The sequence below is a fragment of the Hibiscus syriacus genome, unplaced genomic scaffold (assembly GCF_006381635.1).
Source record: "Hibiscus syriacus cultivar Baekdansim isolate YM2019G1 unplaced genomic scaffold, ASM638163v2 tig00001869_pilon, whole genome shotgun sequence".
In the NCBI taxonomy this organism is placed as follows: Eukaryota; Viridiplantae; Streptophyta; class Magnoliopsida; order Malvales; family Malvaceae; genus Hibiscus; species Hibiscus syriacus.
The window spans coordinates 368,919-380,432 of record NW_024061896.1 but is presented as its reverse complement, the minus strand read 5'-3'; the positions used below and the strand labels follow the sequence as shown (position 1 = coordinate 380,432).

At 35.0% G+C, this 11,514-nt stretch overlaps 1 pseudogene; it reads left to right on the top strand.

Moving 5' to 3' along the window:
• The first annotated feature begins 8,488 nt into the window (after window positions 1-8,488).
• LOC120136823 lies at window positions 8,489-10,995 on the top strand (annotated as a pseudogene).
• Window positions 10,996-11,514: the final 519 nt, after the last annotated feature.

The window sequence follows — 11,514 nt, the reverse complement described above, 5'->3', positions numbered from 1 at the left end:
AAAAAGGGTTATTTCTAACGAAGTCCGGAACATTAGGCGCCTTCAACAAATTTTCCAAATACTATCGTATGTTTCCGCCTTTTTCTGAGGACATACATAAATAATTTCAATTATCACACTAATGAAGTGCAATTTTACTAACAATAAACTAAATTCGCATAAGCATGAATAAATTTGTGTTATACCTAGAGCACTGTCGTTCGAATGGGAAACAACGTCAAATGTATGTGGACATATGTAATTGTATTTCTATATAAACACATTATTGTTAAAATACTCAATGTATGAACACCTGTTTAACTGGAAAAACATATTGCATAAATGCAACTTACTGGATTATAAATCATTTTTTCCGCTGAATCATCGACTAAAAGTGTATTTAGCTCGTTAAAATCAGGATACGTGTTCCAAACATCATTGAGATCTTTACAGTAGGTAACATTATCGTATGTTTTGCATTTTGCTTGATCCTGTTCACAAATAGTCGAACATAAATATGTAGGAATCGTAGACAAAGAAAAGTCAACAAACTGTAATGACATTCATCTTACCCAAACGAATAGAAAATGCTCAGAAAATAAAGGTAGTTTCTCAAGTACACGGTCGACGTTATGCCTGAGATTGTAATCAAGTTTGAATGTTAACATTCAATTGTATATTAACAATTTTGGCTACAGTAATTCAATTGCTCAACAGTTCTAACCTCATCTTGGAAGACCAAATGGCAACAACAAAATTGTCTATACAAAATTGCATAAATTCAAATAATCTTGTTCTGAGGACAACATCTACAACATGAAGAAAATGAGATTAAAGTTCTACGCTTATATGTTAAAATAATGTATACAAAAGAATATAATTAAAACCTGCAAGCAGTCTTGGGATGTAGGCAAGGACACCATTGAGATCAAAAATTAAAAGTTTTCTTGAAGGCGGCGTTGCAGACACGATATACTTGTTTGGATCATCATCATCATCATCGTCATTGTCATCTTCATCGTCATCTTCATCTTCATTGACCGCTTGGTTGTCCACATCTGTTAAAAGAAAATAAAATACATTTTAGAACGTGTAAATGTTTAGAACTATAAATAATGAATTACCTAACTCGTTTGATGTCGTTGACATAATTCGTCACGCAACATGGAGACTTCATCGCGCAATGATGAAATATCGGCTCGCATTCCACTCATAAAAGAATCAATATACTCCCAAAAATTGACCATGTATTATATCACGGTATTAATTGTGACATCCTCTCCAACTGGAGCTTCTTCCATCATTGCGTCTCCAATTGGTTTCTCGTCTTCATGGCCAATGGGGTCCATTTCCTCCCTCTCTTGATCTAATCCAACCTCCTTGACACGCTTCCAACTGAGTTTTTCAACAAAATCATATCCCACTTTTTTAATAAATAACATGTCAATCTTGCGGGTGATGACACATCCATATGGTAGTGAAGTTGAAATTGTTGCTCCCTTTGTGAGCATATATACAATTGTATTAAATATCAGTTTAGCAATGTTTGGAGCTGTTTTGGATTTGGATTTATACTTTGCTATCCACCAATAATCGCTGTCTCGAAGCGTTGAATGTTTTCCCCCACTAGGCTGGATATACCATGTGAGCATTTTGTGAAACACTATCGACTCTACATCTAGGTAAATTGGGTTATTTCTAGCAACCCGTTGTATTGCAGTATCTAAACTATTTTCATCTGAATCCCCTTTATTCTCGACACCTAGACCATCCGCAATAGTTTTCGGAGATATATATATTTCCTTCCTCATGACATGGGTATTAATTCTTATTATATTAGTCTTATTAGGCTCGTGCTGTAAGGAAACATTGTTGTAGAAGACTCTAACTAGGTTGGGTAATATTTTGGTTCTACACCAAGGAATTCAAGCCAACCCCAAGATGTAGATGTGGATTTAAAACTAAATGCATATTTATCATCAAACAAGAAACCCAGGTCAATAACAATTTCAGGACGAATCTTCTTTACTTTAAAACTCGTCTGCCATCTTTGTTTCTCCATATCGGATCTAAAGTTCAGAGTTTCGAAGGACCTGATTTCCTCAGAAGAATCGTTTGTTTGAGAAGGAGAATGTGGTTAAGAAGAACTGGGTTGAGAAGAGCTTTGAGAAAGACTGCGCTTATGACGCTAACGTTTTGGAGCCATTTTGGGTGTGGATGCTATTACAATGGAACACAAACACATTCAGGAAAAAAACTCCAATATACAAATCAATCAAACTCATAAAATATTGATAAATTTACCTGAATATCTGATCGTCACTGTTATGATAACGCTAGTATTCATCGGAGAGGAAGAGTTTAGAAGCTTTTAGGTTTAGGGTTTGTTTGTCAATTTTGGAGACAGAATAAATAATGAAGGGGGAAAAACACGCGATATTTAAATTAGTATCACCACAAAATTAAACAAGTTTCGATACATGTTGTAGACCTATTCTCTCATAAAACTGGTATATTTATATCGGTTACATTGTAAATTTGCATATTACATTATACTTATGGATGCATATGTTTCTAGGATCGACACTTTTTGAAAATGTATCGACACTTTATGCGTTCACCCTTTTTAGCATCCATTCTGGACCAAAAGTATCGACACAAAATTAAACAAGTGTCGATACATGTTGTATACCTATTCTCTCATAAAATCGGTATATTTATACCGGTTACATTGTAAATTTACCTATTACATTATACTTATGGATGCATATGTTTCTGGGATCGACACTTTTTGAAAATGCATCGACACTTTATGCGTTCACCCTTTTTGGCATCAATTCTGGACCAAAAGTATCGACACAAAATTAAAAAGTGTCGATACATGTTGTATACCTATTCCCTCATAAAACTGGTATATTTATATCGGTTACATTGTAAATTTACCTATTACATTATACTTATGGATGCATATGTTTCTGGGATCGACACTTTTTGAAAATGTATCGACACTTTATGCGTTCACCCTTTTTGGCATCCATTCTGGACCAAAAGTATCGACACAAAATTAAACAAGTGTCGATACACGTTGTATACATATTCTATCATAAAACCGGTATATTTATACCGGTTACATTGTAAATTTACCTATTACATTATACTTATGGATGCATATGTTTTTGAGATCGACACTTTTTGAAAATGTATCGACACTTTATGTGTTCACCCTTTTTGGCATCCATTATGGACTAAAAGTATCGATACAAAATTAAACAAGTGTCGATACATGTTGTAGACATATTCTCTCATAAAACCGGTATATTTATACCGGTTACATTGTAAATTTACCTATTACATTATACTTATGGATGCATATGTTTATGGGATCGAAAATTTTACCTATTACACTACACATATGATGACTTATTTTTTGGAAACTTAATGTTTGGGAATCATACTGGACAAAATGTTGGAAACAAATCAGTGTTTATTAATTTTTCAGTAAAAAGTATATTTTTACCAACTACATTGTCAATTTACCTTTTACAACAATCTCCATATATCGTACGTATGAACATGACTCTTAATGTGTATAAGAAAATGTACAACAACCTACTGCTAACTTTTCTCATCTCATACATAATTACATTCACATACAAAATTATAAATCTTATAAAAAATTAACCCTACATTTACATCATTGCATCCTTTTGTTATTGTAGTATCTCATGGCATCTTTTGTTATCTCCTATCTTCGTTGATTTTGATTTTGGCATACAAGATCGTAATATTCGCGATTGATCCCACTCTCAAACAACCTATATTCAAAGTATCAGAACGTTAAGTATTGTAAACCACAACATTCAATCTACGACTTTTAACAATTTTACCACAAACAAATTTTTAATTCCACTTACAAAATCAGCAGTTGCCCCTGTAGAACAGATCGATTCCATCCACATCATCACATACATGCCGTAATCATATATGTTACAAAATTTGAAAACCACACATGTCAATTATGAATCCTGCATAAATTAAGCTTTCTATTTATGATAACATCTCATGCCCATTCAATTGCTTATTCTTCTTATGCTCCACAAATTTGAAATTTTTCAAGAGGAACTTTCCTAGAGATCCACAGTATTCAACCAAAATGCGTTTCTTATTATAAAAATATAATATTTTTATCTGCATTAAAAAAAGAAGAAGTTATGATCCAAAAAAAGTATGCATTATAATTTACATAATGTCCTTTCATATATACATACATACCAATCTCTTAGCATCCTTCACTCTCTGTTTAGCTGCTTCAGATGTAAACATACTATCATATATTGTTGCAACACGATCTACCATATCCAACACCAACAGATACCAATGTGAATTATGGTAGTTTATTGTGATCATGATCTGCAACAAATTTCACACCCAATTTGACAAAATTCAACATTCTATATCCGAAAATATCATTTGCAATTGGTATGGTGTCTTACCTTCTCACAGTCAGTGTATTTCACATAGTTATCCAATATGGGACCCCAAAAGGTAGCAATACTCTCAACACTTTCTTTGTTGTTGGCATCCAACGCCTGTTGCTGTAATTACGCAACAAACATTATTAATTTACCGTCTATAACACTACTTTTCAACATTTATTAATTTAACTCACATCTAAGAGGTATGGAAGGTAGCCAATCCTCCGGAGTGACTTTTGAGAATCGTAGCATACTGTCCAGGCGAGCAAATCAATAACCTAACAAAATTAATTACACAATCAGAACATATTCAATAAGTTTTAACATTTTCTACTTTCTACTTACCACACCGCCAACCCATTCCGTAGGCTTCAACGTTGCAACGTCGTATACACTAGCGAATTGATTTCCCATTGAGATTACAGAATATCTGTATGAATCATTAGGATTAATATGTTGTCATGAAATATTTAAATATCACTCACAAAGCAATATATTTCACTTACCCCGATTCTAACTCACTATTCCATAAATAATCACAAATTGCAGCTTCGATGTCATCAATTCCGCTTGGAATATCCGCTTTTTCAATCTATAATTTTGCATACAAATTTTTGTCACAACAACATGATAAAGATCAAATTAAGTTTTCTTTTATTCAACTTACCTTCTGTTTCTTCTTCTGGGGTGCAAGACATTCCGAATCCAAATCTGCTGCTATAACACTTTCCAGTGTATAAATGACATTGACTTCCTTCCTCCTCATTTCTTTCATCTTTTCTTCTTCATTCTCCCTCTTTTTTTCTTCATATTTTTTCAGTTCATCGTATTTTTGCTCTACATAGCTCTTCATCTCTTTTATTTCACCCTTCAATTGATCTCCTTCATCCCAGCATTGATCAACCACCCCCTTCACCCCAGTAAGTTCATTCCTCAATTCTACAACCTCCTTCACCACTCCATCAAAATTTTCACCCGTCACCATCTTAAGATCACCCCTTAACACCTCAACTTCTTTCACCACTTCACCCCTTAACACCTTTACTTCTTTCACCACTCCATCTATTTTTAATTCCACTTCCCCCTTATGCCTCTCAAGTGTATCTTCGACGCTCTCAAGTTTCTCTTCGACTCTCTTAAGTTTCTCTTCGACTCTTGATTGTCTTTGCATGATATCAAATTGGATTTTTTTGATATCAGCCAATTCAGACATCAAAATGTCGAAGTTACTCTGTTTTCCATCACCGTCATCCCCCAATACAACCATCTATTCTTTCTTCTCCTCTGCCTCCACTGTCTCCTCTACCTCCTTGTCAATAACCTTCAAAATTAAATTACAATATTAAGACATTGATTATATTCTTAATATTATTTAATTACATTTATTACCCTTTCGTGCTTCCTCGGTCTATCCAACTTCAACTTCGTCATCACTCTAACCACCTCCTCATTCTCCCATGCACGAATGTATGCCACTCTGGTTCTTTCATAAGCCGGCACTGCCTCACAGCCCGACCAAAAATCGAACAGTGCAACCTGCATTTATAATAAAATTTATAATTTTATATAATAACTATACTATCACACAAAAAAGTTCTTCACGTCATTTACCTCTAAGATTGCTATGCACCCTTTGAGGTATCTCTGGCTGCCCTTTTTAAAGGTGATTATTGATTCAATCAATCTCGAATGGACATATTCAGCCCAATTGAATTCACCCTTCAAGCCTTCATCGCAAATGAGCTTCATATAGTCCTTGTTCGTTGACGTATCACCCGTTGGACAAAGAAAGATACCGACAAGGTACAATAGAACTCTGGCCTTCAGCTCATCCCCCCATAAGATCCACTTCTTATTTCCTCTTCAAGTTCAACATATGTCACCTTCTGCTTCAAACCATATTTGGAGGCAAGTGATTTCCAGTTCTTACTCTTACAGACTTCTACAACACTTTTGCCTTCATTTTCTACCCCTAATACGGCTGCAGCACATAGGATCCCGAGAGGAAATGAAAAATCACCATACTTAGCAATACATTGTTTGACATCAAATTGCGCCATCAAGGATCGAAATAATTCCCTCCGAATAGGTCGATCCCTTACTCCTACCAACGATCCAAAACCTATTTCTCCCAGCACATTCATCTGACTCTTCTCCTTAAGGTGTTTAATTAATGAATTCACCCTTTTAATGATGCACCTTGTCGACACTTCCTACATTTTTTAACAATATATAATGTTATAGTTCTTATATATTTTGTATCAACGTATTTACAAGTTTAATGAATACCTTATTTTCATGTGATTTCCTTCGTTCTTTGTATTATTTACTATCATTCCCTGACTGTGTGATGTAAGGTTCATTTTCAGCATCACTCATCGAATTCCATTTGGACCTCACATCTTTTGTCACCTAATATTAAGCATAAACTTTTCTTAATCAATACATTAAACTAAATAATACTCAATGTCAATTTCATTTTACATACCGAACCGCTATGTGTGCCATCTTCCTTCATCCTTTTGCATTCGACCATACTGTCAACATTTAAAATTTGTAATCAATTTAAAGTTCTTAAATACTTTAATCCAATTATCATTTCAACAATAATAACAAAAAGACATTGATACTTACTAGAAGTACATATATCCACCCTTTGGTTGCTTTCGAGTCTCGACCTCAATTTCAAAGTCATATGTGCTACCAACAATTTTTCCACCCATTGACTCCATTTTTCCTTCATATATCAGTTTATGCAAATCAAATCAAATACTTGTTACATACACTTTATTCAATATACAAATATAGATAACTACTCTTGTGGGAAAACGGTTTTCTTCAAAAGTATCGACATTTATATTTTACCTTGAATATCACTTTCTACCTGTAATCGGTCCCAAATGCTTCTTTACTCCAAAACCCCAAACAACACATAAAAACTCTATTTGCGATTACTGTAATAATAAAAAACTAGGGTTTCGACAACATACTTTTCGATTCGACTGCAGTAACAACAAACAAACTTCGCTTTAGAAACGCCTTCTGAAATGCAGCAACAATTACGCTTCGATTTCAAAAACTCGTCCGTTCTATCTATTTTCAGAGGATATTTAGCTATGTCCTTTATATTTTCATCGGATATGTTATTTATATTTAATCGACACAACTACCAAAGTGTCGATACTTTTATGTTAGGTGTCGATACTTTCGAAAGGATAATTACGTATTTCTTTGAAATTATCGATAATTTATTACACATACTTATTAAAGTATCGACACTTTTAATATATCCGATAGTGCTTTACCGGTTTTATCATTTTGATACCGGTTTTATCATTTTGATACCGATTTTATCATATTTTTACCTGTTATATCGTTGTGGATCGATACATTTTTATAAAGTATCGACACTTTATAGGCGCTAAAACTGCTTCTCTTTTAAATTCACAAAGTGTCGATTTAGTGTTTTAAAGTATCGACACTTTTAATATATCCGGTAGGGCTTTACCGGTATTGTCTTTTCGTGATCGGTTTTATCATATTTTTACTTGTTATATTGATATGGATCGATACATTTTTAATTTGGATCGACACAAACCGACAAGTTTGCCGGTTGCCAAATTTTTTAATATTTCTTCATGATTTAGACATACTACATTATTATTACTCAATATTTCCGATAACGCTAAACCGATTTTATTAAATATCTTTTAATGTATCTGGTAACACCATATATCAACCGTATATTAACTTGCATTTCCTGAGACAATTCCCGCCATTAGGAAGATAAAAAACATTGGAAAGCAGCTCAAACAAAAGAATTCCTTTTTGCGTTGGCCTTTGAAGGGGGAAGAAAAAGAGATGAGGATGGTGATGTCCATTGCTTAATTCATCGCGGATACGTCTCAGTTTTGAATAACAGCAGCAATACGTGGAAATTCTAGTATAAACGAGGCCGGTACTGGTTGATTTTGTCACCTCTTTATCAATCTGCTGATTTACAAAAAGCACCATTGTTGATGTTATTGACTTTTTGTTTCCTCCTCAAAATCTTTACTGTTAAAACCCCAGGACAAGAAAAACCTTTTGCTCCTTTGAACCAAAACTTTCCTTGTTGCTGTCACTTAAGGGTCTAGGTTCGAAGAGTTGCGATTGCTCATTATTAATTAACCAAGAAAATTTTGAATAAATATTAGTATCTTACAATAATCGATTAATTAAAAGAAAAACGGTCTGGGTTTATTTTTCTCAGTTAATGCAGCTCTTGGTTACCCTAAAAGCAATCCATGTAACCCACTGTTCTTGTTCGTTTTCTAAAGTTTAACTTAATTACCTTTTGATGTTGGTGTTGCAGATAGTACATCATGTCGTTTTTACCAGCACGAAAGGGGAGACACAAACAACGGTACGAGGGTCATTTGAGACTTGTTGCTGGGTAATAATCTCAACTCTTTTCACTGCTTTTCCCCTTGTTTATGCCTCTCTTTTGTTCTTGCTCTGTTAAAGGCTCACGTAGTATTTGATATTTGAGGTGTTAAGAAATTAGTGGTAGGTTTGCTGTAATTCAAGCAGAAAACAGAGCAAAATAACAAGTGCCTAATTATTGATGGTGATTTTATTTTACTTTTGGTGAATAGACTCAGTACTCAATGATAAACACTAAATTAAAGATGAGGGCAGTTTCCTTTGACTTTCTATGGCCCTCCTGTTCATGTTTAATTGCTCCACAAGGAGTTTCAAAAAAAAAGGTTAAATTAATAGAAGGATAAAAAAATAATTGTACAAGTGTTCATATCTTTTTTTAACGGAAACGAATAGTTATAATTACTTCAAAGCATCCAATTTATTTTGAAGTGAATAAATATGTACTGTTCCTGGTGCAAATATTAGGTGCATTCCATATAGATTCCAGAAGGACGCTGAGGGTAGTAACGGCAGTCTGACGAGCAGGATATCCGTTCTAATGATATCCACGTCGAATCGCGATGATCTTGTCTTCCCTAAGGTATGTGTGCTTATCTTCCCACTCGTTATACAAAAACCGTTTGGTGTATAGAATTGTCGATGTCGAGGTGAGGCTGACGACTTCTATTGTTTTATGTCATTGTTAGGGTGGATGGGAAGACGATGAGACGGTTCATGAAGCAGCACGTCGTGAGGCCCTGGAGGAAGCCGGAGTGAAAGGAATACTTGATGTAGGTTTTGATATCCTTTTTGGATTCCAAAGTTAATCTCACTTTTCAATTCATAGTGTCATCAAATTAACCTGCGTAGTTGACGTTGTTCACAGTATTGCAATTTAGTAAAGTATATACACTGTCCTTTTTATAAACTTCCATTAGCACTCAGCTAAGGTACCTAGTGATCGATAAGGAAAATATTCTGGTCACCGAAAGTTGTTCTTGCTTTGTTTGATACATTAGTTCATCTGAGTTTCTTGTTAGCATATGCCTCTTCCTGAGAATTTGACTCGGTTCAACTGTGATGGGTCGGTATTGGCAACTAGAGGCTAGAGTTCGATGAAAATGGCGATGTACTATGGACGGTAATGTATATAAATATACATAAAAATTTTACGTATCAGGTTGTATATGTTCCATGGCATGATGAAATTATTGATAGCGGTCAGGCCGAAAACAGGAAGAAAAGAGATGAACTTGTCATAAAGGAAAATGGGATTTGAAGCAGTCAAAATTGTTATTGTGATGCTACTGCATATGTTACATACCTTAATGCAAGTTCAGCCTGTTGACTATGAATCTATATAGAAACTACCCTTTCATTTAAAGAACATGTCTCATCAGATGTTGCGCCAGTTTCATCAGCATTCAAAATAGTTCCTGCTTCGCTAATTCCAAACAAAAATTGGGTTCTTTGGGCCAACATAATATATGATGTCATTTTCATGTTATCCAGGAGGATCAACTGGGAGTCTGGGAGTTTAGAAGCAAGAGTAGCCAAAATTGCTGCAGCATGGAAGGCGGTTGCCGAGGTTATATGTTTGCCTTGGAGGCCATCGAAGAACTTGACTCATGGGCAGAACAAACCAGTTACAGGAGGAAATGGGTCCGTAATAAAAACTAAGTCTATGCCATCATCTTGGCATTGCATGCACATTGCACATTTTAAGACCATATCCGAATGTTTATCCTTAAAACTGTCTGGTGTGTTTTGACAGCTTTCCCCAGAAGCATATAAATACCGCGGTATGATTGGATGAGAGATGCTCTTCGAGTATTTTTAAGAGACATTGAGGATGAAAGGATGATCAGGACAGCGGAAAAGTTGGTGGAGCTGCCTATGTTCCCGGATGCCATGGCAGAGCATCAGATGTTAACGTCAGCTGGTTGCTCTGCAAAACCGCCCGCCGCACAGCATCTTGAAGAATCTTTTAGTAGTAATAGTAAGTGTATTGTGCTGGGTTAAAGAGTCATAGTCCTAGACAAATGTTACTTTTCAGTTAGGTGTTTGCCAACATTAACTGTTGAAAGCAACTGTGTCACATTCAGTCTTTTAGTCTCCTCTTGCTAGTATTTCTGTAGAACACATGATAGCTAATGCGGAGGGGAAAAAAAGAAACTTGGACGTCTTTGTTAATATTTTTGGATCATATATGTTAATTAGGCGTTCGCAATTCTCAATAGATCTCTAAATCATCCTTCAGAACCAGGAACAACATAAAGAAAAAACACAGGAGCAAAACCAGGCTGTGCGATATTCTACGCACAAGGGATAAATCCATTGATTTGTAGTGTACTAGAATTTTAAGCCCTGTTCTTATGCACGTATGCTCATCTTCTAGATTGGTTCTCTTACAAGTCCATTCGAGTGTTGTGACTTACAAACGGGGACGGATGTAGTTCGGGTTGAGTCGGGTTTTTATTCAATTTGACCTAAACTGATAAAAGTACACCCTCTATCCAAAATTTGATCTAACTCGGCTTGAATTTAAGGTGACTTCACTCGACCAGAAATTCGATACTTCAAGGATGTCATTACCGTGATCGAAACAAATAACCTGAAAATTAAAACTATAATGATTGTATAATAAAATAGATAC